This window comes from Syngnathus scovelli, chromosome 6, assembly GCF_024217435.2.
Source record: "Syngnathus scovelli strain Florida chromosome 6, RoL_Ssco_1.2, whole genome shotgun sequence".
NCBI lineage: Eukaryota > Metazoa > Chordata > Actinopteri > Syngnathiformes > Syngnathidae > Syngnathus > Syngnathus scovelli.
Genome location: NC_090852.1, coordinates 9,711,567 through 9,739,068, shown reverse-complemented (window position 1 = coordinate 9,739,068; position 27,502 = coordinate 9,711,567). Strand labels below are relative to the sequence as shown.

Genomic DNA, 27,502 nt, shown 5'->3' with positions numbered 1-27,502 from the left:
ATAATAGCAAGCAAGAATGTTCAAGATCTACAAGTAAGAGGACTAAACTTGGACAGTCAAATTCAGATCAAGCAAGCGTACGCCCGTGACTTCATACCAATGAATAAGGGTCAGATTCCTACCAGTCAGACTGCACTACAATGGCCACATCTGGCACACCTAGCAGACAAACTACCACCATTTCAAAACTGTAGCGTGGGTCTTTTGATAGGATATGACTGTCCATCAGCACTCGCTCCTCTCGAAGTCATTATCGGGACTACGAATGAGGCTTTTGCACAGCGGACGCAACTAGGGTGGAGCATCATAGGTCCATCAAACCCCATGTTTGACTGGGAAAGAACCAAATCCGATTCCTTAGCAATAATACGACCGTCTGAAGGCAATGATGTGAAACTCAAATAAATTTGCATGATTTCTTTTACTGATTGAGAGTATCTATGACATATTCCATCTCCTCCTTGAATGATGGCCAGCAAATCTGAATTCCAGGCTTTTTCTAGGGATAAAGCCATGTTATTATGAGTGGCATGTCATCAGATGTAACGTCTGCTTTTTGATAACACGGGTAATTTTTACTTTTTATTCTCTTTGACCAAATTGATTTTTATTTTTATTTGTTAATTAAAAGATTACAGTCTATGTCCAGATTAGGATAATTTTAACTGAGCATAATAGCAAAGTTTTCTCTTTCTGTCAGCAGTATAACCACTATACTATTGAGAAACCATGTCAAGAACTCTCTCCATTAGTTGTCAGAACTGTCCACCAAACATCCACTGCATCCTTCATTTGTGTGCAGCAGAGTATTGATGATTGCACGAGCCAATCACCTTGACTGTTATTTTAAACCCAGTGCTAACCACCTATTAAATGTATGAATTGATTATTGACAATAAATGTGTTGTTTTACTAAACCAAGTGGGATCGATAAACATGGGTATCTTGAATATCATTATTATTATTGGTTGTTGTAGTAGAAGTAGTAGTATTATTATTCAGAAATAAATATCCTGGTTTAAGAGTCACAATGGGAAAATCTTGCTGAGATCCATGTCAGTTTTTTTAAATCCGCATAACCTTGGAATTGATCGTTAATACCCAATATCTGTTTATAATTATCTTTACACTCTGAATATTAACTCTATTCCTTTCATCTTGCATTGGAAAGTGCAATTTCCTTGAAAATGTCGTTTGAGTCATACATCAAGAGGCATAGTACCCTTCAGGTTTGGGCATGAGTCCAGTTCACTGGTAACCTGAGCTTTCTTATGCAAACTTCCAGTGTTCAAAGGCTGCTGAGTGCCCTTTCCTGCTTTGTCAAGCTCATACAAGGATGTATCAAGTATTGGCCGGGATGGCGTGACACTACGACCTTTCGAGTGGTCGACCCTATGCATGAAGGTTTGCCGTATTCTGTGTATTTATTTACAGAATTATTTTTTCTTATATTATGTTTGTTGAGATATATCAGTGTGGCATTCTGCACACATTTGTGTAAATTACGTGTTGCTCTGGTGTCCCACCAGTCGTATGTGTGTGTGAGCTTTAACTCTGGGACTTTGTACTCTTGAGAGGTATGCCAGCCAGTCAGCTGAGAGAGCAAAACACCATGAGTTGGAATTAAAACAAACACGGGTGTAAACAAGGGGGATGACTTTTCCTGCAGAACAGGAGAGATATGGTAAATGTACAAATGCTGGACTTTGCATTGGCGCTTTGAAGTTGGTGCCAGATGTTGAGCATTGCAAATAAATCTAACATGAGAAGTAAAACAAGCCAGATTGGACTAGCATTTATTCAACTGCGGGTGCATTATATTTTGATAAAGGTCATTCACCAGTTCTCGTAAATATTTTAATTTCAGAATTGTGGGATACTTTCCAGTGAATCACGCACTTAATACACCCAAATGCCTCCAGGGGTTTCCACACAGATGGTAAGATTAAATCCTTTGCATTTGCCACAGCCCAATATGGACTCCAGACTTAAAAGTTGCCATGAAGCGATTAAACGAACAGTCTGGGGATTAGCTCTATTGATTATGTCTATTATTCTGGGCTGACCCGTGACTTACAAATTATCTAAATGCCCTTGCTACCCTCAAGACAGAGTCTACCGGAAAAGTGCAAACAGCAACGGCACTGACCGACCTGAAAATTCTTTGAACTGGAGATGAATTGCAAGTCTATCAGCAGCTGTTCAGGATGACCCTACCCCGCAAAAATCAATCCGCTCAAACGTAGTGCAATGGCACCGGGGTGTTAGCGCAGTAGCAAAGGACAATAGTACATGTGCTTCTTTGCAAGTAGGTTATGGTGTGGCGCAAAGATAAATAAGACCCTTCCCAAAATGTTTTGACGTAACAGTTGTAAACCTCTCAAATGTTCCAGTCATTCAAGTTGAGTAAGTTGAACCTATGGACTCCTCTTCAGGGGAAAACACTCTGACCAACTTGTGTCATTGTGTTCTTTTCAATGATTAAAAGGTGACTGCACTTGTTAACCTCTTATTCCTATCCATTTGTGTGTACAATCCAGTCCAGGACCTGTTGTGGAGGATCAGGAACGCAGCCTATGTTCATGGCATCACTTGCATGCGAGGTTGCCTTCTCCATCTGATCATTGATCTGGACACATTGCCAGGTTGTCTGGCATTTGGCAAAAGTGGCCATCTCAAGCCTCTCATTGTCTTCCTTTTAACGTATTATTCGTCTCTACCTGCCTGTCGCCACAGTACATGCTAATGTGGGGCGAAGTATGTGTCAGTTATCTCCTGGGAAAAAAACACTGCCCTTGTTGCTTCATATAGCCCGGCCAGCTCCAGTGATCGGCTATTGATAAGGCTAATGTCTACCGATAGCTACCACGCTTTCATGTCCTGTCATAAAACAGCCGGCACCCTTTTATGTTGTTTTCCCAAGCCAAGGACGGAACGACCGTCCTGTAGGACCGGTCTAGCTAATCAGTAATTATTAACTTGCTGAGCCCAGCATTCCCCTTCAGATGTTCTACCATTTCACTTTTTTTCCCTCCATATTCTTTCTTTTGCTCCTTGTTCAACCTTCTCTCATCCTCCTCCTTTTGTTTTCCTTTTACCCCTCTTTTTCTTCTCATTCTCAAGCTTCCCTGATGCTCTCCTATTATTCTTGAAGCCCCCCCGCCCTTCGTGCCCCTCCCTCATTCCCTCTTGTTACTTTGCTCATCTTCGCGCCCTTCTTTCAAGCTGGCTATAGAACAAATGATGCCCCCTTCGCCTGCTAATGAATCAAGATACAGAGGGAGCGTGGTCATAACTGTGCCATTGACACATGGCGTTATATTAAAACATTAGTACCACTATATGACTTTATTTAGTACATGCCAAAGAAAATTGATTATGTAAAAGACATGGGACAAAAGGGGGAATCATCCCCAAACACCCCAACTGCGTTTCTCCTTTCTGGGCCAACTGCAGTAGCTCCTCTGTAAACGTCCCGAGAAATCATCTGGCGACACTTCACCTCTTATTCAAAAGCATCCCCCCCTCCCTCCCTTCCGTCTCTTGGTTCAGTTGTGTCTGATGCTGTGTCTGTGTCTGATAAACTTCTTGAGAGAAAAGGGGTGAGAAAATCTTACCGTAATTGTTGTGAACATTTTGATGTTTATTCTTTTTCTGTGTTTTGGGGGAAGAAAGTGCCATTGTACATATAGACTTGTGGCATTGAACACTCCATTGAAGGATCTGTTCTGTATTTGGTGGACAATCATACTGTAGCGTTTATTGAGACCATCCTAAACATGTGTGCCATGCCAAACTCAAGGATTATTGAAGTGATATTAACAATAAACACGTTCATGCACCTTCCTTCATTCTCCAGCAGGAGACATGGGCGATGCTTACACAGATATATATTTTTTCGTCTGAGCAGAGTTTAGTTTAAAAGTTTGATCGAATGCACTGTTTATATGGACACTAAAAATATTGATGTAATTTGGACTTGTCTGTTCATGCGTCACACTTTTGACCAGATCAAATCATTTTGACGTGTAGATTGACGAAATATACCGGAAATAGTAGTTGTAGGGGAAGAAGCCATAGCGACTTTCGTCTCAACAAAACATCTATTTCTATTTTAGATGTTAGCGTTATTTTGCGTATTTTCCCGTTTTGTCACATGCCTGCGTCACCTGCCGCACAGCCACTCCATCAGCCACGCCCCCAATCAAGGTCGTTAGGTCAACCTTAATTAATCCCCGTGAATCCAGCCAGTCACTGTCGGTTCCTCCTCTTACCCTGCCTGTGACGCCACCATTGTGCTCTGCCCAAACGATTACCGTTGCTGACATTGCCTGTGTACCGACCCGACTCACCTTGCTCGCTGCCCGTCCTGACCACTTGACTACGCTCTAATCCCCGCCTGCCTCGACCACCTGCTTGCCCCCTGACCATGACTGCATTCTTCCGCCTGGCGCGCCTGCTCTGCTGCTTTCTGCGCCAGGTTGGTTCCTGCCATCAGCCAGCTTGTCACTCCGAGGCCAGCACTCCGCTGTGACTCTATCCCGGTCCTCTGCCGGTTCCTGTTCCACTGCCCAGTGACACCAGCCAGCCCCCTGTTTCAATAAAGATCCGTTCTTTATTTGGTCGCCCTGCCTTGTTCTTGACACATTTTCGCGATTACATTGAGTTTATAACATAACAAAGCTGCAATCGCTCCTCCAGACTGCATTTTTGTATTTGCTAGTGTTGATTTTTAAGAGGCCAGCTGTATGTTCTTCTGCATGCAATGATGAACCCAGGGAGACGGCATCTTCTAAGAATAACAGAAACACGGGAAGTGATGTCACAGACATGCGCGGTAAAGGCGGTTTGTTCCGGCATAAACCACCCCTCGTCTTCAGAATAAAGTCTTGATTGGAATGAACTTGATCAGAATACACTAAATAGGGTGTATACATAAAGCATTCTTATTCTAATCAGGTTTTTAATTCGATTAAACATAGCCACGGAAGTTAAAGCAACCACAAGGCCATACTAAGTGGAAAAACTGAGGAGAGACCAAAGAGGACAGAGGGAGATATTTATAAAAACTTTCAATTTGATTTCACTTTCACTTTCCAGCCATTTTTTTTTTTTTTTTGCTGCTCATTAATGTTATTTTATCAAGCAACAATGGCATGTTCTTTTAAATTGCCCGACTATACACAAAGGTGTGTGGATTAATGTAAGTACAAGACTTTGATAAGACGATGTGAGTCCAATGTGAATGCTAGTAAGCTTGGCATCAGCCGTTTCTCCCCTTCAGATCAAATGTGACCATGTTGGCCTTTATCCACACAAAGTTTAATTATTAGTCAACTCTTATGTGGGGAAAGGTCCTGGTTTGTGAATTACTTTGAAATATTCAGTGAATTCAAGATGTGTTTGTATCACTCTGTCAGTAAACCGGAAACTGACCACAAACCAAATCTAATCTTTAAAGCTTTTGAGTTTAGTACTTCCAGTTATCTGTAAGGTGCTCCTTATCAAAAATACTTCTCAAGTAAATACAAAAATACAAGTTTCATTTTCACTAATTTCATGCAGAATAAGTCACAAAGTAAACTTTCCCCACCTACAGTGTCCCAAAAGTGTTTCTTTGACCTTTTTAATGTCCGTAACCAAAGATTGTAAGATGTGAGTCATATACAGTAAATTTCAGGATGTAGTATTGTTTCTCGCTCAATTTATCATCCACTGTGCCATTTAAATTAACTTGTTAACTTTTCTTATGCAGTTCAATGTTATTTAAATGTTTGCTGTACATGTTGTGGTTTCCCATGACTTGAACAACAAAACTAAAGCAAACATTGCTGGTGTCGTTGTGGTTATTTTTAAAACTGATGCACAGTCAATATAATGTAGAATTGTGGTATTTTATTTATTTGATAACACAGAGGTAAACAGATTATAATAGGCATTGTAATTTCACGTTGGCAAACTAAACGTGGTTGTTAATTTAAGCACACACACACTCACACACACGCACGCACACACACACACACACACACACACACACACACACACACACACACACACACACACACACATTCCTGGAGTATGATCTAGACATATAACTTACTTCTTGGTAAGTGTGAGATAACTGAGCATCTGTTTCCTGGGGGTGCATATACACACACCCACACACACACTCACACACAGTCTCGACACAGAGACTGGTTGGTGGTCATGCTGCTCTGTGCCTGACCAGCTGCCTGCACTGTTCTGCTGGAGAAAAAAAAATTCCGAGCTGCTTCTAGTGGGCGCTATTGAGACTAACTCTATGCAGCTGCTGGAGGGTGCAGTGGTAGTATGAGCACATCCTGTAGTTTGGCTGACCAAGGCTATCTAAGAAAGTCAGGCAGACATTCAACATAGTATTTATGCATGAAAGAAATGGGATATTAGCATTTATCGTTAGTTGACGGTAACAGGTCGGGGAATAAATTCAAATTTTCAAAAGAAAACCTTAACATTTTCATTTCTAATAGTCATCCCATCCAATAAGTTGGTAACGACAGGTGAGCTGTAGAAAGAATAGTAATTATGCTAAAAGAATATTAACTGTACAGTGTGTACTAAACTAATAACGTGTCATAGTTGCAGATGTGGACATCATTCTCGATTAAATTTACAGGGTTAATTTGCAAGTACAGAAAGAATGGAAAAGTAGGGATGCTGACTAAGTTGGGAATAGTCTTAGTTGGCGAGACCTTTTGATAATTTGGGAAAATACTTGAATGTAGTATGTCCTTAAATTTGAGTTGGATGCCTTGGATGTTGACAGGGGATTATTTTTGGTGTTCACGATGCAACACGTGTTGTGTGGGGACTGAATAAGTTTTATGAGGAGATTGAGGTGATGTATTCAACTTTGCCAGTTCCTGTTATTGTCTCCTGCTCTACGCTTTCCATCTCTCTCCTATGCAATTTCTGTCAGGGATGTTTTGCTACACTAAGTTCTAGGTTCTGTGAACGCGACTGCATTATCGCAAAGTGGTCATGAAAAAGGTTCATGACTAACAAAATTTGTATGTTAAAGCAATAACGTTATGACCACTCTCCTAAGAAATGGAATTTAACCAATAACGTTGTTGCTTGTAAAGCTACTACAGCCCAACAATGGTAGTTTGTGTTTGTTGTATAGTTCAAGTTTCAAGGTTGCTGCTGCTCTTAACTTGACACTGTATACATGGATGGATGGACGGACGGACAAATAGATGATCGGATGGACTGATGGTTTTTCATTAAATCTTGTGAACTGCTGATGTGTTTGTTGAGTTGAGTCAGTGTTATTGGTTTTCGTTACTGTTTGTACTTTGTACATTTCAGACATCATATAAAAAGGTGAAATGAGGTGCAGCAGAAAAGCAGCAAAGTCAAAACGAGACTTGTCAGTTGTTGCGAGGCTGCAGCCTGCTGCTTACCGCACCTCAGTTTACCTTTTGTTTCACATCCTTCTTGATTCATCTCAATGAAACATCCTGTTTGCTGCCATTCGGATGCATACGTACTTTGAAGCATTATAATATGCATTTGCCTCCCATTTCAATTATTAGTCATAGAAAAAAAGTCCATGATCTGAGTGTGAATCCCTTTCAGTAAGGTGTCCTACTTCAAGGTGGTTGGTGAGTTAATGTATTGTGTCTGATCACGGTTCACCAAAGCGAAACTTAATCCAACATATTGGCTTCTGTTAATCAATGATTCTGCCTTTCTCCTTTCATTTACAGGAAATTGTGCATGAAAGGTAGCGACACAAATTTTTTAAATTCTTTCCGTCATTCCAAACACGGCAATTATCAACAAGTCATGTGAGAATCTGTCACCCAGTTGTCATGCGACTTTTTTTTTTGCCTGACAACAGTTACATTTTAGTCAGATCCCTTTAGTAGCGGAGGTGAATTCTTCACACGGACTTCAAACACAGAGCTGTTTTTCCAGTGCTAAATTTATTTTTATTTTTTAAATAAAAAAATAAAAAGCATATACAGTACCTCAAATCCAAGACTGTAAAGGAGAATGAAATGTGGAAAAGAATTGAAAGCTGGCATAAAAAGCATTTAGCTATGATTACTGAGACAATTCAATTGTGCATCATATTGGTCCCACTCAAATTTGTCTTAATAACTTGGAAAATTTGATCAGTTTCTAAGACAGCCTAAACAGTCCAGTTCAAGGCCATTAGATTACAATGACTTTGATCAGGGATGGGGAACGCAAATGATATGGGGCCCACAGTTTTTCATCAACGCTATTGGGGCAGGCTACAAAGAATCATGCACTTACTAACCAGATGTATGACAGCTATGCCTATCCATGCAGCCACGGGGAGAACATGCACACTCCACAAAGGAAGGCCAGAGCCAGAATCGAACCTCTGAACTGTGAGGCAGACGTGCTAATGAGTGTTCCACTGTGCACCTATATAGTATAATTATAGTGATGGAGGTGGAGAAATGGAGAAATGGATAGATAGCAAGAGATTTACTCAGAGAAAGTGTGTATGTTATTTAAAGTTGATTTTTCCATTTACATTTAACGTTTTATTTATTCTCATTCTCTATCAAATAAATTATGTCAGTTTGCTCTGCTCTCACTTTCTAAGGTTCTGCTTTTTCACTTACTTCTGTGCAAGCTTCCTTTCACAATCATGAATATGTTTTTTGTTTTTTTTAAGTTGTGCTGCAGTATCTGCTTTATTCATCAAAGTGGCATTCTTGTCTAACACTCAAACCAGAAAACATGAAGATACCTTTAGGCCCCTGTGTCTTTTGAGTTTTCATGTCCTGTGTCTAATCCATTAAGAATGCACTCTTTGTACAAAATAATTAACACAACCAACCTTTAATGTGTCAAACTTAATTTTTTGCTCAACAAGCATCAAAAGATGTTTTACTATAAGAAACAGTATTAAGTTTCTCGCTCAATTGTGCTTGTGTCTGTGCAAGCATGGGCAACATTCATTATTTGCTTCCATTTATGATCTTTACGATAATTTGGTCGGTCGATTAAACACTTGAAAGTGTTCCAAACACCATCCGAGTCCCAGGTGACACTCTCGCTATTATTTGCGTACACAGATGTTTAAACTTCCACCTTCTGTATACATACTGTAGCTCAGCAAAATCCCCTAAGCCTCATTCTCAACTGTACAACAAGACTGTCATCCAGAATAGTGTGTGTGACTGTCTGATCTGGCATGCACATTTGACTCCACTCTTTTCGGGGCATTAGGCACTTTATGTATATATCTGAAGTGCTTAGCTGTCATTGCTAGTTATGTGTGTGTGAGTGCTGCCAGCAGAGGTTATGAATGACCTACAGCTGGCCTCGCTAGACAGCTGACCACTGAAGTGGTAATCATCGAAATAAAATTTTGGATGATACACCAACAGTCGCCTGCGTGCTCTCCACATCCATGGCTTTGTCACACGTGACTGCAGTGCCATGTTTTTTTCATTGCATAGGTAGATAAAATATCTACTTCATGTGAAACAATGGGAATGTGGCAGGATTCATCGCAGAGAGAGAGAGCGGATGTCATGAAGTCGAGCAAAGTCAAAGTTGTGAATTGAATGCAAAAGGGTGCATTTAACTTTTGAGTTTAAGATTTGTGTGAATTCCGCATATCGCGCAGAAGTTCTCAAAAGAGCAAGAGATCTGTGAGCATTGAAAATCCAAAACTTTTGACAATTTAAATTACTGACAAGTTTTCATGTAGCGCTGTCACACAAATAACTGGAAAACAGAAGAAAGACCAAGAGCATATCGAAATATACAAAGATGACACACTGCAATCAACGCTCATTTGAATCATTTCTGTTGCATGTTACTTTAAACTATTCAAATGAAAAATTATGGGGGGGAGGGGAGGGGGGGGGGGGATTGTGAGTCATGCCAATTCAAAATATATTACCTCTAGCTTCATGGTTATTTGGATTCCATTGATTTGTCGTGTAGTATACACGAATATTCATCTCAGTCAGGAATATTCATCTTTCAGCTGAGGATCCCAAATGAACCTTAAATACATGTTAACCTTTACAGTTTATCGTAATTTGAGTGACTCTGAACTTCTAATTGCACAGGTCAAACTGACTTTTTGCACAACTTGTTTTCTAACAAAGAGCTGAAGGGGCAAAATTCACAACAGGTGTGTCAACACCACCAAGCCGCCCACCCTGACTTCCAATTTTATGCCTTTCTGTGTTTCCAGTGTTTTTGCAGCTCTGTGTAACATGTTTCTTATACTATATGACCCGCTAAGCTCAGTAGGTATGCCCCTTTTGAGAACATCCTGTTCGCAATGGCGAGGTACCATAGATCAATTGTTTGGTGCCTCATGAAGTCAAAATGTTTTTAGCATTATAGAGTGGACTGTATGAATACCACTTGTAAGTGAACCATCAAATTTTGTGCGTGATTCATGGGTCAAACACCTGTTGGGAACTTTTGCAGTTCAACTCCTAGTTAGAGAAAAGCAAGCTGTGCAAAAAAATGCTAAAACATTGACATGTACATTCAAATGTTTAGAGAAAGTCTTAGTCCACCTGTAAAGAGTTTTAGGTTCATACTGAAATTCCAAAATGAATATCCCAAATATTTTGGGGGTACTTTTTGATTTATAAGTTCAAACCCCACTCCAAGGGCAACAAATATACAATGATTGGCAAATTCTATTCAACCTATATTCAATTGAATACACTATAAAGACAAAATATTAAATGTTCAAATTGACAAAGCATTGTTTTTCTTTCTTTTTTTTTCCAGATAGTTCCTCATTTACAATTTATTGCCAACACCCCATTCCACATTCTGTATATGTTACAACAATGTTGAAACTAGCACGTCAGCAGTCCAGACGTGTCCCTGATTGAAAATATGGCAACAGCAAACCGGGACGGAAGTTTTTGCCTCAAGCAAGAACTGGAAAGAATGCCTTTTTTTTTTTTTCTCATAAAGACATGCTCCCCTCCGTGAGTCGTTACCTTATCGTGGTGGAGGGGTTTGCGTGCCCCTATGATCCTAGGAGCCATGTTGTCTGGGGCTTCATGCCCCTGGTAGGGTCACCCATGGCAAACGGGTCCTAGGTGAGGGACCAGACAAAGCACGGCTCGCAAGCCCCTTATGATGAATAAAATAAATGGATTGCGTTTTCCCTCGCCCGGACGCGGGTCACTGGGGCCCCCCTCTGGAGCCAGGCCTGGAGGCGGGGCTCGAAGGCGAGCGTCTGGTGGCCGCGCCTTCACCCATGGGGCCCGGCCGGGCACAGCCCGAAAAGGAAACGTGGGTCCCCCTTCCCATGGGCTCACCACCTGTGGGAGGGGCCAAAGGGGTCGGGTGCAGTGTAAGCTGGGCGGCGGCCAAAGGCAGGGACCTTGGCGGTCTGATCCCCGGCTGCAGAAGCTGGCTCTTGGGACATGGAATGTCACCTCTCTGGCTGGAAAGGAGCCCGAGCTGGTGTGCGAGGCAGAAAAGTTCAGACTAGACATAGTCGGACTTGCCTCCACGCACAGTTTGGGTTGTGGTACAAGCCCTCTCGAGAGGGGCTGGACTCTCTTCCACTCTGGAGTTGCCCACAGTGAGAGGCATCGAGCAGGTGTGGGTATACTTATTGCCCCCCGGCTGGGCGCCTGCACATTGGGGTTCACCCCGGTGAACGAGAGGCTAGCCTCCCTCCGCCTTCGAGTGGGGGGACGGGTCCTGACTGTTGTTTGTGTCTATGCACCAAACGGCAGCTCAGAGTACCCACCCTTCTTGGGATCCCTGGAGGAAGTGCTGGAGAGCGCTCCTTCTGGGGACTCCATAGTTCTACTGGGTGACTTCAATGCTCACGTGGGCAATGATAGTGAGACCTGGAAGGGCGTGATTGGGAGGAACAGCCCCCCCGATCTGAACCCGAGCGGTGTTCTATTATTGGACTTCTGTGCTCGACACGGATTTTCTATAATGAACACCATGTTCAAACATAAGGGTGTCCATGTGTGCACTTGGCACCAGGACACCCTAGGCCGCAGTTCGATGATCGACTTTGTAGTTGTGTCATCGGATTTGCGGCCGCATGTTTTGGACACTCGGGCGAAGAGAGGGGCGGAGCTGTCAACTGATCACCACCTGGTGGTGGGTTGGCTCAGATGGTGGGGGAAGATGCCGGTCCGACCTGACAGACCCAAACGCTCTGTAAGGGTCTGCTGGGAACGTCTGGCAGAATCCCCTGTCAGGAAGAGCTTCAACTCCCACCTCCGGCAGAGCTTTTCCCACGTCCCGGGGGAGGCGGGGGACATTGAGTCCGAGTGGACCATGTTCCGCGCCTCCATTGTTGAGGCGGCCGACCGGAGCTGTGACGTAAGGTCGTTGGTGCCTGTCGTGGCGGCAATCCCCGAACCCGCTGGTAGACACCGGCGGTAAGGGATGCCGTCAAGCTGAAGAAGGAGTCCTATCGGGCCGTTTTGGGATGCGGGACTCCGGAGGCAGCTAACAGGTACCAGATGGCCAAGCGGAACGCGGCTTCGGCGGTTGCTGAGGCAAAAACCCGGGCGTGGGAGGAGTTTGGCGAGGCCATGGAGAATGACTTCCGGACAGCTTCGAGGAAATTCTGATCCACCATCCGGCGTCTCAGGAGGGGGAAGCAGTGCAACGTCAACTCTGTTTACAGTGGGGATGGCGTGCTGCTGACCTCGACTCGGGACGCCATGAGTCGGTGGGGAGAATACTTCAAAGACCTCCGCAATTCCACCTACACGCCTTCCATTGAGGAAGCAGGGCCTGGGAACTCTGAGGCGGACTCTCCAATCTCTGGGGTTGAAGTCACTGAGGTAGTTAAAAAACTCCTCGGTGGCAAGGCCCCGGGGGTGGATGAGATCCGCCTGGAGTTCTTAAGGGCTCTGGATGTTGTGGGGCTGTCATGGCTGACACGCCTCTACAATATTGCGTGGACATCGGGGACAGTACCTCTGGATTGGCAGACTGGGGTGGTGGTTCCCCTCTTTAAGAAGGGGGACCGGAGGGTGTGTTCCAATTACAGGGGAATCACACTCCTCAGTCTCCCGGTAAGGTCTATTCAGGGGTGCTGGAGAGGAGGGTCCGTCGAGAGGTCGAACCTCGGATTCAGGAGGAGCAGTGTGGCTTTCGTCCTGGCCGTGGAACAGTGGACCAGCTCTACACCCTCAGCAGGATCCTCGAGGGTGCATGGGAGTTCGCCCAACCAGTCCACATGTGTTTTGTGGACTTGGAGAAGGCATTCAACCGTGTCCCTCGGGAGCTTATATGGAGGGTGCTTCGGGAGTATGGGGTGCCGAGCCAACTGATAAGGGCGGTTCGGTCCCTGTATCACCGATGCCAGAGTTTGGTCCACATTTCCGGCAGTAAGTCGGATTCGTTCCCAGTGAGGGTTGGACTCCGCCAAGGCTGCCCTTTGTCACCGATTCTGTTCATAATTTTTATGGACAGAATTTCTAGGCACAGCCGAGGCGTTGAGAGGGTCCGGTTTGGGGACCTCAGCATTGCGTCTCTGCTTTTTGCAGATGACGTGGTGCTGTTGGCTTCTTCAGGCCGTGATCTCCAGCTCTCACTGGAGCGGTTCGCAGCCGAGTGTGAAGCGGTCGGGATGAGGGTCAGCACCTCCAAATCCGAGTCCATGGTCCTCGATCGGAAAAGGGTGGAATGCCCTCTCCGGATCGGGGATGAGATCCTGCCCCAAGTGGAGGAGTTTAAGTATCTTGGGGTCTTGTTCACGAGTGAGGGGAGGATAGAGCGCGAGATCGACAGGTGGATCGGTACAGCGTCGGCAGTAATGCAGACTCTGTACCGGTCCGTCGTGGTAAAGAGAGAGCTGAGCCAAAAGGCAAAGCTCTCGATTTACCGGTCGATTTACGCTCCTACCCTCATGGTCACGAGCTATGGGTCGTGACCGAAAGAACGAGATCCCGGATACAAGCGGCCGAAATGAGTTTTGTCCGCAGAATGTCCGGGCTCTCCCTTAGAGATAGGGTGAGAAGCTCGGTCATCCGGGACAGACTCGGAGTAGAGTCGCTACTCCTCCACGTTGAGAGGAGCCAGATGAGGTGGCTCGGGCATCTCATCAGGATGCCTCCTTGACACCTCCCTGGGGAGGTGTTCCGGGCATGTCCCACCGGTAGGAGACCCCGGGGACGACCCAGGACGCGCTGGAGAGACTATGTCTCTCAGCTGGCCTGGGAACGCCTTGGGATCCCCCGGGATGAGCTGGATGAAGCGGCTGGGGAGAGGGAAGTCTGGGAGTCCCTCCTGAAACTGCTGCCCCCGCGACCCGACCCCGGATAAGCGGAAGAAGATGGATGGATGGATGGATGGATGGATGGATGGATGGATGGATGGATGGATGGATGGATGGATGGATGGATGGATGGATGGATGGATGGATGGATGGATGGATGGATGGATGAAGACATGCTCAGTAATTGACTGTTCACCAGTGCGGGTATACCTGCCTCTCGTCCAAAGTCAGCTAGGACATGCTTCAGCTCACCCTCGAGGACATGCATTGTTTTTCAGGTCATGTTTTTCTGGCGGATTGGACAAAAATTGCCATGGACACAATCTAGAATGATACCAAAAAATATATATATATTCCAAAGAGAGTGGAAGCTTTTATAACAAATATTGTATTTTCAGTCTCTAAGTGTAATGGCCAGGTGTTCCAATACTTTTACCGGTATCAATTGTCAGAGAGGGAAATAGTGAAAGCGACAGATGGACAGAGAAGGAGGTGCCGAAGACAGGGAAACGCGGCTGGTGATGGATAGACAGGCATAGAAAAAGGGGAAGAAGGGAAACGATAAGGACAAAGACATCAGTCACGTTTATGGGGACTTACCCTCCTCCCCTTTGCGAGTGGACCTTGATCCAAGCCACACAGACTCCACAGTGTCATGGTGTGTGTGGGCTTGTGTCTGTGTGGGCTTGCAAGTGGTGACTGGACAAATCATGACTAAGCAGAAATTTCAACAAATGGAAGAGTAGAAAGCATTTTATCATGCCCAGTATTGTATTTAAGGTCAACCCTTTTTTTAGAGCTTGACCCAATTTGTGCTGCCTCATAAGAGATTTGTTTCAAAATCATGCTTCAGAAGTAATGAATGAGTCACCAAAAATGAAAAGTGGCCATTGCAATGGCTTTGACCAAGAACCAGTGAGGTGATGGTAAAGATTGTGTTCTGATTTCAACATTTTATAATCTATCATGAGAATATTCCATAGACATTTTACTTAATTTATACATAAAAGTGCCTTTTTAAGCATAACATCTGTCCAATTTTATCATTTTGAAAAGCTTAATTCCAGACTTACCTTGGCTCCATACTTACTTGGCCTTTATGAGCCATCACAATGGCTCAAATGGAGATGCTTTTTTTTTTTTTTTGCCCCCTCAACAGCATGTTCATAGTGCTTTGAAAATCATCAAGTCACAATATTTAAAAAAATTAACTCATAGCTATTTGTAGGGGTAAAGTGGTTTAGATTTTACTGATAAACCTTTATACATTTTTACACTGTTAGTTCAGCATTTCAGATTTTAATTACTGTGAACCTGTTTATATGTAATTGTACACAAAAGTAAGTTTGTTGTTAAAGAAATGTTGCGATTTTTTTTGCATGTAACTAAACTGATTGTTTTATTTTGTTTGTTTGTTTGTTTGTTTGTTTGTTTGTTTGTTTGTTTGTTTGTTTGTTTGTTTGTTTGTTTGTTTGTTTGTTTGTTTGTTTGTTTGCTTGCTTGTATGTTGTTGTTTTTTTTTCCATTCAGTATTTGTGTCCCGGATTTTTCGGGTCATTTCTTTCCACATGATACTGATAACTGATATGATCTTCCTAAAAGTATGCACGGATCCAAAGACACCCTCACTGACGTACAAGAGCTTAAGGCCCCGTGGTGAAATATCAAGTGCACAAATCTGCTTTCATAGTGCAATATTGCTATATTGGCGAGTTCGTCGCAAGTCTCCTCTTTAAAACTTGTACATCTCTCACATTTGCGGTCTTGAGGCAACTGAATAGCAGCAATCTCTACAATAACTTGGCATTAAGGCTTGTCGCCTGGAAACAAACTTACCTTTGTTGCGCTGGTAATTAATCTCCCTCGGTGATCAACTTGTGAATGGGGAGCCTCATTCTAAATATCCTCATTGTCTGGTTGCCTAAGATTCACACTTTTAAGTGATCAGATGAGCTTGTAAAATGTGGGACAAGGAGGTCAACAGAGGCGAACGCAAAAGAATGAACAAACTGAACCATAATGAATGTCACTTGATGTTATTCTCAAAACAAGCTCATTGAAATATGCACTGCTTCACATGCTTTTGAGTATGTGTGTCAAACACTTGCACTTGCAGTTCCTGTTTGGGAGGTCCGCTGGTTCTGGCAAACAGTGTCTGGTCTTATCTCTTGTGTTTTATGTTCCTAGCAAGCCGAGGGTACAAGCAGCCCTTTGTGGCCCAGAGGTGGCTGGTCTCGATCCAGACAGACCCATGCAGCTGTTCACCATTGTTGGGCTTACATGTGTGTGTATGTGTGCCGAGGCGCATGGATGGTTGTACGGGTAAATGCGTCCGGATGCAAACAAATATGTTTGTGTGTATCGTGTGCAAGGTATTCAAGAATGATTGATTAAAAACACAGAAACAATGTCACATCATATCGACCGAATTAGCTTGACCGCTCATCATGTAGGGTCGAAACTAAATAAATTGCTACGTAACAAAATAACTGGTTGTCTGTTCGACTGAAATCAGCAAGCCATCCTCACGGGTTGGTTTTATGATGTCTGGATGTGACCCTGAAAGAAACCCTTTGGTATGTTTGGATTCCGCTTCGATTTTGTCACGCTACACTGTTCAGTTCAGTCTAGGTTCACAATTAAAAGCAAAGAGCAAAAAGGCAAAGTTGCGTATTTCTCAAGTCACCCATCCAGCCTCAGTTTTTCAAGTTAACAGGGCGTCTTTCACTCCAACGTTAAACTTTCAGTATTGCGGGACACTTTCATTTACAGCATGGCCCCTTTTGTTATTCTTGGAGAGTCTCTTGTTCTGAGTGACTGCGATTGGTCGGACTGCAGGTCGGCGATATTCACTCAAGGTGGAGGTGAATGTGTGTGGTAAATGTGATGCTGTGTCTGAACTTCAGCCCAGTATTTTAGCCCAATTCATGGCTCTTGTCTCCCTCGTCTCCCTCTCCTTCACCGGAACCCTGGTGACGCCAGTGATCCCCTCCCTGGAGGTTTACTGCTTGGTAACACAAAGTGTATTGTGCGTGTGACCCATTAAGAACTCCTAAAAGGAGCCATCGGCGAAGCCTGCACAAAGCCACGTGCTGTGTTAGCAGTTGCGTGAGGGGAGGTCAAGAATGTGGCCCTAAGACTAGGCTTCTGGTTTTTCAGTGTTACAGACATCTACTGACCAGGGAATATTAAGTTGATTGGCCGATAGTTGGCCCACGGTCAAGGGGCTGCTTTCTAAATATTTTTTTAAATAATCAAAAAGATTTGTTCTATGTTTTGATTTCGACAGTGACTCAGAAGGATTGTCCCACGCTACGACAAAATTGTTCTCATGTAGATAAGAGCCGTTTGTACTAGTTTATAATTCTTTGACAAGTAAAAATGGGCCGCTTCTCTGGTAGCCAGCACCATCCTTCTTTCAACCTTCAGCATCCTCCTTTACTTCGTGCATTTGAAATGTATCTTTTGAGCCGACCCTCGACCTCCATGAAGGTGTCATTTCCTTCTTCAGTGGTGCGTCAATCCAGGCGGGGTGTAATGCTAGATGGATCGTGAAGGTTAGCAGGCTGAGCTGTCAGTACAGGTTTCACCTGCTTGTCAGATGGACCCACAGAGACTGCATGACACTGTGTGGGGTCACAACACACGTGACGGATTACTTTGGTCACAATTACATCCCTCAGCTCCCCGCACAGATGCAATTTTTTTTTTTCCGCTATACATACCAGGTCATTTATGTTAATTATTCATATTCATCCACATTCTTTTTTTTCCACAACAGGACTTGTGACTGCCTCAAAAATGTTGTTGGTTTATATTTTTATTTCGCTTTTGTGAGTATTGATGTTTAAAGCCCGGAGGATAAGTCAAACTTGTGATAGATATCACATCGCTTGATACTTGATGTAGTTTGAGTCTCTCCATTTTATTGCAATCTCTTTTTTCAGCCTTGCCTCCTTTTTTCCCAGAGGTACTAACCTGGGTTAAGAGGACAGTAATTCATACTTTGTTACACAAAAGCTTTATCTCACTAATGTCTTTGTTTTCTGTCCGAAAATTTTTATTTTTCCTTTATCTTTACATATTTGTAATTGCTTTCAACAGCCCGTTTGTGCTTTTTCATTCATTTGTCTTTCTTTGTATTCTCTGTCACCTGAAGCAACATGGCAATGCAAGCAAAGGGCAAAGAGATTCCTAACAGATGAACTTTCTTTACAAAAGAGACAATACTAAAGTCTGCTAAGTATATTTTAGGTCAAACTGAGGTTTAAAAGATGGACAAACCCTCCCTGAACAAATTCTCAGCGCCCAAAGCATTTTTACTCATAGAGCAACCTGTCGAGTCAGGTTCTCAAATCAAAGTGGGAAGCCGAATGAAAAGATTAAGAAATTAGAGTAGGACCAGGATTCCACCTACACCCGTCTTCTCTTTGTTGTCATCCACCTGAATGAAACTTCATGCTCAGTAACATCACACATGAATTTCCGAAAGCCTGGTAAAGCAAAAAGCAGCTGCTTTTTCTTTTCATTCAAAACTGATGTGATGAGTCTAGCATTGTTGGAAATAGGAGATTGCCATTCCTCTGAAGCATTATCTAGCTCTCTGTGTGGCCTTTTCCTGCAGCTGCAGCCTTTCCAAGACATGACATGAACATTAAAGCTGCTTGTACATTGTTAGAACACTTCTTCTCAAACCCATAAGGGGGACGAAGGAAAGCAAAGGGAAGATAGACGAGATCAACCGGGTTGTCGCATGCTTTCATCAAGTCAAACAAATTCAACAACAAAAAGTGAAATCCTATCAAATTTGTTTTAGCCCTAGTCATGAATGAAATGATCAGGTGTACCAGTTGTTTTTGTATGTCAAGAGGCTCTTGCCAAAAGTTCAGGTTTCAAAGACAAGGCTGGATAATGGAAGCTGTTTAAAGTGCGTTCAGACAATGCAGGAGCTTAAATCCTCAACGTCTGCACTTCATTCATCTGATCCCATTTCCTGGCTTCTGAAGATGTTGGGATCTGATTCTGTTTTTGCAGTCCCACTGTAAAGTTAAAGTCCCAATGATCATCGTCACACACACATCTGGGTGTGGTGAAATTTGTCCTCTGCATTTAACCCATCCCCATGTGATTTTGATCCATCCCCTGGGGGAGAGGGGAGCAGTGAGCAGCAGCGGTGCCGCGCTCGGGAATCATCATCACTTTTGCCAAATGGAATTTATTTTGATTAAAGTGAGTTTAAGAAACTACTATTAACCTAGTGAAAACACGGGAAGACTGTTCTATCTATGCATGCCAATCCAGTAAATGGCTGGTGATGTTACATTTTATAAAACCATTAGCCACAACCACACTTATTGCTTGTCTTTGTACAAAAAACATCTTTTGAAAAGATGGTTGTTGACATATGTGTAAAGTGGAAATCTGATGTAGTATGCAAGGGATCCAACTGTGCTAAACACAGTGGTGGTGTGTGGTAAATGATAGCAGTGTGTTCAAAAGATTTTAAAAAAAAAACTTCCAATTAAATTTGTTATATAAAATGCTAATAAAAACAGAATACATAAATTTGAAACTCTCAAACCTATTGTCAAATACACTACAAAGAAAAAGCATTCCATGTTCAAATTTATGAGTGTTATTGTTTTTTGTCAAAGTTTTTTTGAAAAATATTCTCTTTTGTATTCGATGCCTGCAACACGTTTGGAAAGAAAAGCTAGAGCAAGGCAACAAAAGACAAGTAAAGTTGAGCAATTCTCTGGGGCGACGTTATGTGCGCAAATAGTCTGACTGTTTAAGAACGTTTCTCAACATCCAATTGCAAGGAATTTAGGGATTTCATCCTTTGTGGTCCATAATATCATCAGTCAGACCATTTGGAAAAATCTATGACAATGCCGAAAACCAACACTGAATTTCTATGAGCTCTGATCCTCCAATGAGATTCCATGTCATGTAAAGAGGTCTTATTTCTTCAGTCATTTTTCCAAGAGCAGTTTCAAAACACATTTTTCATCTAACATTTCTCATCAATGTAAATGAAGGACACAAGCTAGAAAGTGTCACAGTTCATCTTGTTAGCTGATTCTAGGCAGTTTAAATGTGATCCCTTCATATTATTCATGCTCAATGTAGTTCTGCTGTGTGTTGTATCCCTTTAGGAATTGGATCCTGTTCACAAGGAATCAATCAGGATTTGCCTTTGGAGATCTCAGGTAAGTTGAATTGCATTTTTTTTTTTTTTTATTCAACTGCGCATGTGGGCAGCGACATACACAAGTGTGCTATTGTTTTGTTTGTGGTGGCTCTTGGCTTTTGTCCAATCCAAACTCTTTCATGTATATGATGCTTATTGTAAATCATAAAACCTTGACAAGTATAATTTTGACTAAATGCTCTCATTTTCAGTCTCACAATGATAGGGTAACACCATTGTGTCAGTGTGTGCCACGGAAACCCCAAATGTCGGATTCCCGTAAACAGCTTTCTCTCTCTATGATTCTGATTAAAATCGACCTTTTTCATTAAAGAGCTTAAGATAAGATGAGATATTCCTTTACTTGTCCCACACAGGGAAATTCCAGCTTGCATTTATGTAGTATCTGTGGAAAAACTGCAGTGGTCATGAAACACTTGTCCTCTCACGATGACTCAGCACTTTTGGTGTTCATCAGCAGCAGAAGCGAACTTGCATAAAATGTTTGCTGTGGGGATGAACACATAGCTGGCAATGCTTGTTCTATATGATGATGCAGCAGCAACAATATTTAATCAATAAAATGTTTAGCAATAAATTACTCATATGTGGTTTAGCACATTCAGCAGAGCATGCAGTCATGTGTTTTTGCACCCTCTCCGACAAAGTTGGCAAAGTCAAGGGTCGGTGGCCAGATGGTCCCCTACATCATTTTATGTGGCCCTCAAAAGCAAATTGTGTATCAACTTTATGTGCCAATACTAAAATTGCAAATTGTCTTCCCTTTTGAAGACAATTGGCAAATTGTCTTCCCTTGGCGGCTCGGTGACGCACTGGGTAGCACGTCCGCCTCACAGTTAGGAGGGTGCGGGTTCGATTCCACCTCCGGCCCTCCCTGTGCAGAGTTTGCATGTTCTCCCCGAGCCCGCGTGGGTTTTCTCCGGGCACTCCGGTTTCCTCCCACATCCCCAAAACATGCTTGGTAGGCCGATTGGAGACTCCAAATTGTCCCTAGGTGTGAGTGCGAGTGCGAATGGTTGTTTGTCTCTGTGTGCCCTGCGATTGGCTGGCAACCGGTTCAGGGTGTCCCCCGCCTACTGCCCGATGACGGCTGGGATAGGCTCCAGCACGCCCGCGACCCCCGTGGGGACTAAGCGGTTCAGAAAATGGATGGATGGATGGATTATTATTATTATTATTATTATTGATACGGGACTTTGGCTCTTCTACCATGGGTAAGTACGTTTTGTGTATAGTCTTATTTTGTCATGTTTAATTATTTCACCCTCATTATTTGTCTAATAAATGTCCAACATGTGTCAAGCGCCGCATACGCACTGCGGAAGGCTGTTGCTGTACTGTATTTTCTATATATTTTTTGTAGTTTTACATACTGTTTTAGACAAAATTTGGAACATTTCTTTGGAACGCGACAGATTCGCTTCTCGACGCTCCTTCTGGAATAAATTAGCGTGGAGTTCCGGGGTTCTACTGTAGAAGTTTAAACTTTTTGTGATTACTCTCTTCATTAGTTGATGAGCGCCCCTGTTTTTCCTTCATGGTCATGTACCAGTACCAAACAGAGGAAACATCTGCTTGACTGCTGTTCTAACCGCTCCTGATCCACACAGACACACACACACATATACATGCACACACACATATGCACACACGCTAACAGATGCTGCCTTTCTTCCTCCCATCCTCATCCTGTCTCAACTACCAAGCAGTTCTTGGCATTTTGCAACACAGCCATAAAAGTTATTCCGTCATCCTTCGACCTCCCTTGTAGGGCTGGGCATTTAATTGAAATCTACCGTATTTTCCGGACTATAAGTCGCAGCTTTTTTTAAGGGGACAGACACTGATATGTGCTGAAATTTGTGAACAAGAAACAGATTTGATTACTCCTTTCATCACTATCTACGGCAAACTAAATTAGTTTAGCTTTAATTCTTGGTGTTTTCTTCATTCAGACATTGCATTATAGCACACAAGTGACAATTCTCTGTCCAACAAGCTTTTGTGGCATTTAACAAATGACAAAACATGAAACTTTGTTTAAGCATCTTCAACAAATGATGTCTGGACAAGCCTGGAGTGTAGAGAATGGTTCAAGTTCAGTCATTCACAGAGATCTGCTGGAGTACAAAGATGGTGTCCAAAGATCTTTGTTGCGACTACTGGAGGTCAGGCGCAACATCAAGTGGAAACGGAAAAAAATTCTTGTGGTGCGTTGTGGGGATACAATAATAAACCTCGTCATCAGAAGGGGCAAACACAAAGTGTGTCCTTCCCAGTCGTGGTGGTGGGAAGGATCGATGACTTCCTCTATATTTTTCCCTTGTGGGATAGAGCAACAGTCTCGCTGGTATTCACAGTAGACCTTGGCTACATTTAGTCAGCCTGTGAACTGTTTGTGGTGACAGTCCTTAATCTCAAAACTATTGTTATTTAAGGGCTTTTTTTTTCAGGTTTACATTTCCTTGGTATGCTGTTATGTCACTGTACACAGACACCATTTTTACAGTACAAAGGATACTTTGTACTGATATTTGCCCCTTCAGACTGCTATGTCATAAAATTTTGATAGGCTTCTCACATTGACAAAGCCACTATTTTAACTGGCAGGTTGAGACCAGAAAAGCCAATCACCTCATCACATTGGTCTCCATGGGAGTTTTATATAAAGGCCCTCAACTTTTGGATTGTCTCATTGTTTCTAAAGGGAAACCTCATGGCATGCTCGAGTTGTGGTGGGAGAAGGATTTGAAAAGACAAGAGTGAAAGGAAAACAATAGCAATGCTATATTGAGAAATGATTTTTATCCCCTTGTTGAATACATATTATTTGTATTCCTTAACTTGTCCATAAGTTATTTTTGCAACGTCAGCTGGTTTAATGGCATTTACGTATGCTCTAAATAGGTCCGATGATGAGAGAGCATGGGAAAAATAGCTGGCATGTGCTAAACCGCTGGGAAAAGACTGTTTTCAATGGTAGAGGTGCACAGCAAAGTGGGATACTAATGCATTATTTTGCTCCCACTGTGGAGGAGGAAACATGGAAACATGGACAAGAAAAGTGCTGAGATTAGACCAGATCAAGCAGAACAAGCCCTTTGCAGTTTGTGCTCGCTTGGCTTCACTTCACTCAGAGATGAGAAGATGAGAAGTGGATGGTCTCTGATTGAGGCAGTAGCCATGTGGTGCAGTGTACCACAGCTAGTCCTCTCTTTTTTTTTTTTTCCCCTCAATCATCTGGTCCTGCTTTTTCAAAATCCCCCGACGTCTGCAAGAGCTGTGGCGGCGCACATTCCGACATACCAGCCTGATGGTTGCTGGCCCATTAGCAGGGCCCAAGTGGAGGAGCCCACCCAGGGCTGCCCACCCTCTCATGCCTACCTTCGGCCTTCCTGCCCTGCCCTGGCTCTGGATCAGAGGCAGGCCTCATGTCAGGGGACGGGGCTAATGATGACCACTGCCATGCCATCCCTTTCAAGCCTTCGCCCAAGAGTACAATTTGACTAATGCTATTTCCTGGTGATAAGATGCAAACAACCTCATTTGACTTTTTTTTTTTTTTTTTTCCAGAGGTTTGGGTGGTAAGGAGATTGTTCGCTGTGGTAAAATACGTGCTCTGTCTCTGATGCGGCTTAGCTCTGCTCGTAGTTGTTGTGCATTGATTGCTGACGTTTCTTAGCAATGTGCCGTGGTGCTCACTGGGTCATGTGGGATGATGACGTGAGAGGTCGGGTTGAACTACAATACAAGCTCGTAAGTAGTGGTGTTCGCCTCCAATGTCTTCATTGTCGGCTATAATCGCCGTACCCCAAGTTTTAACAGTAGTGGCAGTGCCTACTGCCACGTGCGTTATTGTCTTATGATATGATGTTAAGTTACAGAAATGGAACATTGCACACTTTTGTGGGCCTAAAAGTACTGTAAATATTATTTAAAAATAAAATAAAATTTTCAAAAGTGCATTTTTCTTACTGGCCACAAACTGGACTAAAACCTCCATTTATGAACAATGACTGGGAGTAAGGCGGCTCGGTGGCGCACTGGGTAGCACGTCCGCCTCACAGTTAGGAGGGTGCGGGTTCGATTCCACCTCCGGCCCTCCCTGTGCGGAGTTTGCATGTTCTCCCCGAGCCCGCGTGGGTTTTCTCCGGGCACTCCGGTTTCCTCCCACATCCCAAAAACATGCTTGGTAGGCCGATTGATCACTCCAAATTGTCCCTAGGTGTGAGTGCGAATGGTCGTTTGTCTCTGTGTGCCCTGCGATTGGCTGGCAACCGGTTCAGGGTGTCCCCCGCCTACTGCCCGATGACGGCTGGGATAGGCTCCAGCACGCCCGCGACCCCCGTGGGGACTAAGCGGTTCAGAAAATGGATGGATGGATGGACTGGGAGTAAGGGGTGAATTCTCCCAAGGGCTTGAGCCAGAAAAGATATGAAGCCGCACACCTTATGATTGTGCAGATTCCACAGTCAATTTAATTGTGTCAATTATGCACCTTCCTGAACGATATGGCGCGACATTTAAATGACGGCGTCTTCTTTCAAATTTAATTGTGTGAATATTCTTCCAGATTATGCATCTTTCCTCTTTTGCGCACAGAAAGCTGTAGCAAGGACTAGCGCCTCTTGAAGTTGAAACATCATATTTCAATTTTCATCCAATGAACTTTGTCTGTAATTTGCCGCGTGACCGAACGGCTGCTGAGTCATGCTGCATAGTGACTTGGAATTTGCCTGAATGCGCTCATAACAACTGCTGTCATTGTAATGGTGGTGATGGTGGATTAGATTTTGAATAATTTGTTTTAATTTGATAAATGATGGTCATGAAACCCATAAAAGGTCCCGTGCTTGTGCGGCGCAAAGTGTTGCTAGGCAATGCTTAAACAATGGCCGGCTCGCTCGCATTTCATTCAGCTCCAAATAGACATTTAGTCATGAGTACAGTCCTCTGATTAAATTGCTTTATTGTAGGCTATTATTTAAATATAGAATGCAAATACACATACTCCTTTAGCCCATTAGTTGCACCATGCACGCCACTCGGGATGATCACTATATACGTAACTTCCAGATCCATACCCAAGTGAATTTCATATTTAAATCTATTCGAAATGGAGCTCTATAGTTCACACAAATCACCTCGTCAGCTCCACGTAGATGCAAACTAAAACGAACTGAGGGTGTATTCACCCCTGACTGTTTGGTCCACTTTAAAAGGACCAGGGTTCGATTCTAACGCTGGTCCAAACATTTTATGCAGGTGTGAATACGTGCGGATAAAAGAACCGGACCGAGACCCACTTTTTAGGGTGGTCTCGGGTCGCCAAATGTTAAATACCAAATAAATACCAAATGTTCAAAAAGAAGGAAGGAAGGAAGGAAGGAAGGAAGGAAGGAAGGAAGGAAGGAAGGAAGGAAGGAAGGAAGGAAGGAAGGAAGGAAGGAAGGAAGGAAGGAAGGAAGGAAGGAATATATTGTTTTGTTCTTCATTTAGCTATCCATCCATCCATCCATCTTCTGAACCGCTTAGTCCCCACGGGGGTCGCGGGCGTGCTGGAGCCTATCCCAGCCGTCATCGGGCAGTAGGCGGGGGACACCCTGAACTGGTTGCCAGCCAATCGCAGGGCACACAGAGACAGACAACCAATCGCACTCACACTCACACCTAGGGACAATTTGGAGTCTTCAATCGGCCTACCAAGCATGTTTTTGGAATGTGGGAGGAAACCGGAGTGCCCGGAGAAAACCCACGCGGGCCCGGGGAGAACATGCAAACTCCGCACAGGGAGGGCCGGAGGTGGAATCGAACCCGCACCCTCCTAACTGTGAGGCGGACGTGCTACCCAGTGCCCCACCGAGCCGCCCATCATTTAGCTATTATAAACATATTTTGCATAGATATCTAAATAGAAAATGACGGGAAAATATAATTACTTTGCTCATTTTGTAACAATACAAGGCAGTAATCGACTTGGTAATACAATTACTTTTAGGAAGAAGCAATTTGCAAATTCCTTTTTACAGTAACATGGCCAACACTGCTTGTGTAACATGTCCCAAAACTTGTGACTATGTTTTTGCATAATGTGAAAATAGTGTGAAAGTACCTTGCGGCAATTTATTTTAAATACAACCAGTCACTTTGCTTTTCTTTGAACCCTGCTGTATTTCTGCGAAAAACTCATACCAGTGTTTATAGATGCCTAGAGATGAGCCATGTTTAGCTCAAAGCATAAAAATCCATGTGCTTGCTCTGTCCCGAATCTCCATCATAAAACCAAGTCAGGTGGAAATTAAGGCTGAGAGAGTTCTTCTCTGGGCATTTGGCATCATGCTTCCCGTGTGACCGCTGCTTGAAGATAACAACCATGGCATGATTATCAGAGGCCAGGCAAGGACTTCATCCACGTGCGCCTCTGATTACAATCATTCATAAATTCAGCTGCAGAGTTTTGAATCTTATCTGCATCATCCTCATAGCAATGGGTGTTATCTCTAACCCCCAGCCCAGTCCAGCCCACTACCACCACCCCACCTCTTGTTGGCTACCAGCAAGGAATTATATATATAAGCACACAAATAGTCCACATTTTACTGTTTCCACAGTAATGTATTTAAGCTTTGTATGAAATGGGCTTTTCCCTTCTCAGTGACCTCTGTTATGTGTTTTCCTCTTGTCCCTATCTCCACTTTTCAACAAGTCTTCCTATCCCGCTGCCAGACAATAGGCAGGGAAAATTCCCCTGGTCATTTAACCCAGATTCAACAGCACAAGGAGGCTGTGAAGTTGAGGCTGTTACATAGCAGAATGTAAATAGAGCAGTGTTTTTCACATTACTTCACCTCTTATTTTTAGTCCCGGAACAAGAGCAGGCAAGGGTGTGTCTTTTCAAGCCCCTCTGAGTCTTATCAGCTGTATACACAGAAAAAAAAAATGGGGACTTGAAAATCAAACACAACAATAATAACCCAATAGGAAGTGATGTGTTGGTTTATGATTTAACCGTT

General features: G+C 43.4%; 1 protein-coding gene across 4 annotated transcripts in view; it reads left to right on the top strand.

Moving 5' to 3' along the window:
- Positions 1–27,502, top strand: part of ccnd2a (cyclin D2, a) — a 126,297-nt gene that overhangs the window by 49,739 nt on the left and 49,056 nt on the right. For all 4 annotated transcript variants that reach the window (XM_049722767.1, XM_049722768.1, XM_068651086.1 and 1 more), the window contains one exon: positions 20,434–20,487. The gene's annotated coding sequence lies outside the window, so the exon portion shown is untranslated. The remainder of the gene's footprint in view (positions 1–20,433; positions 20,488–27,502) is intronic.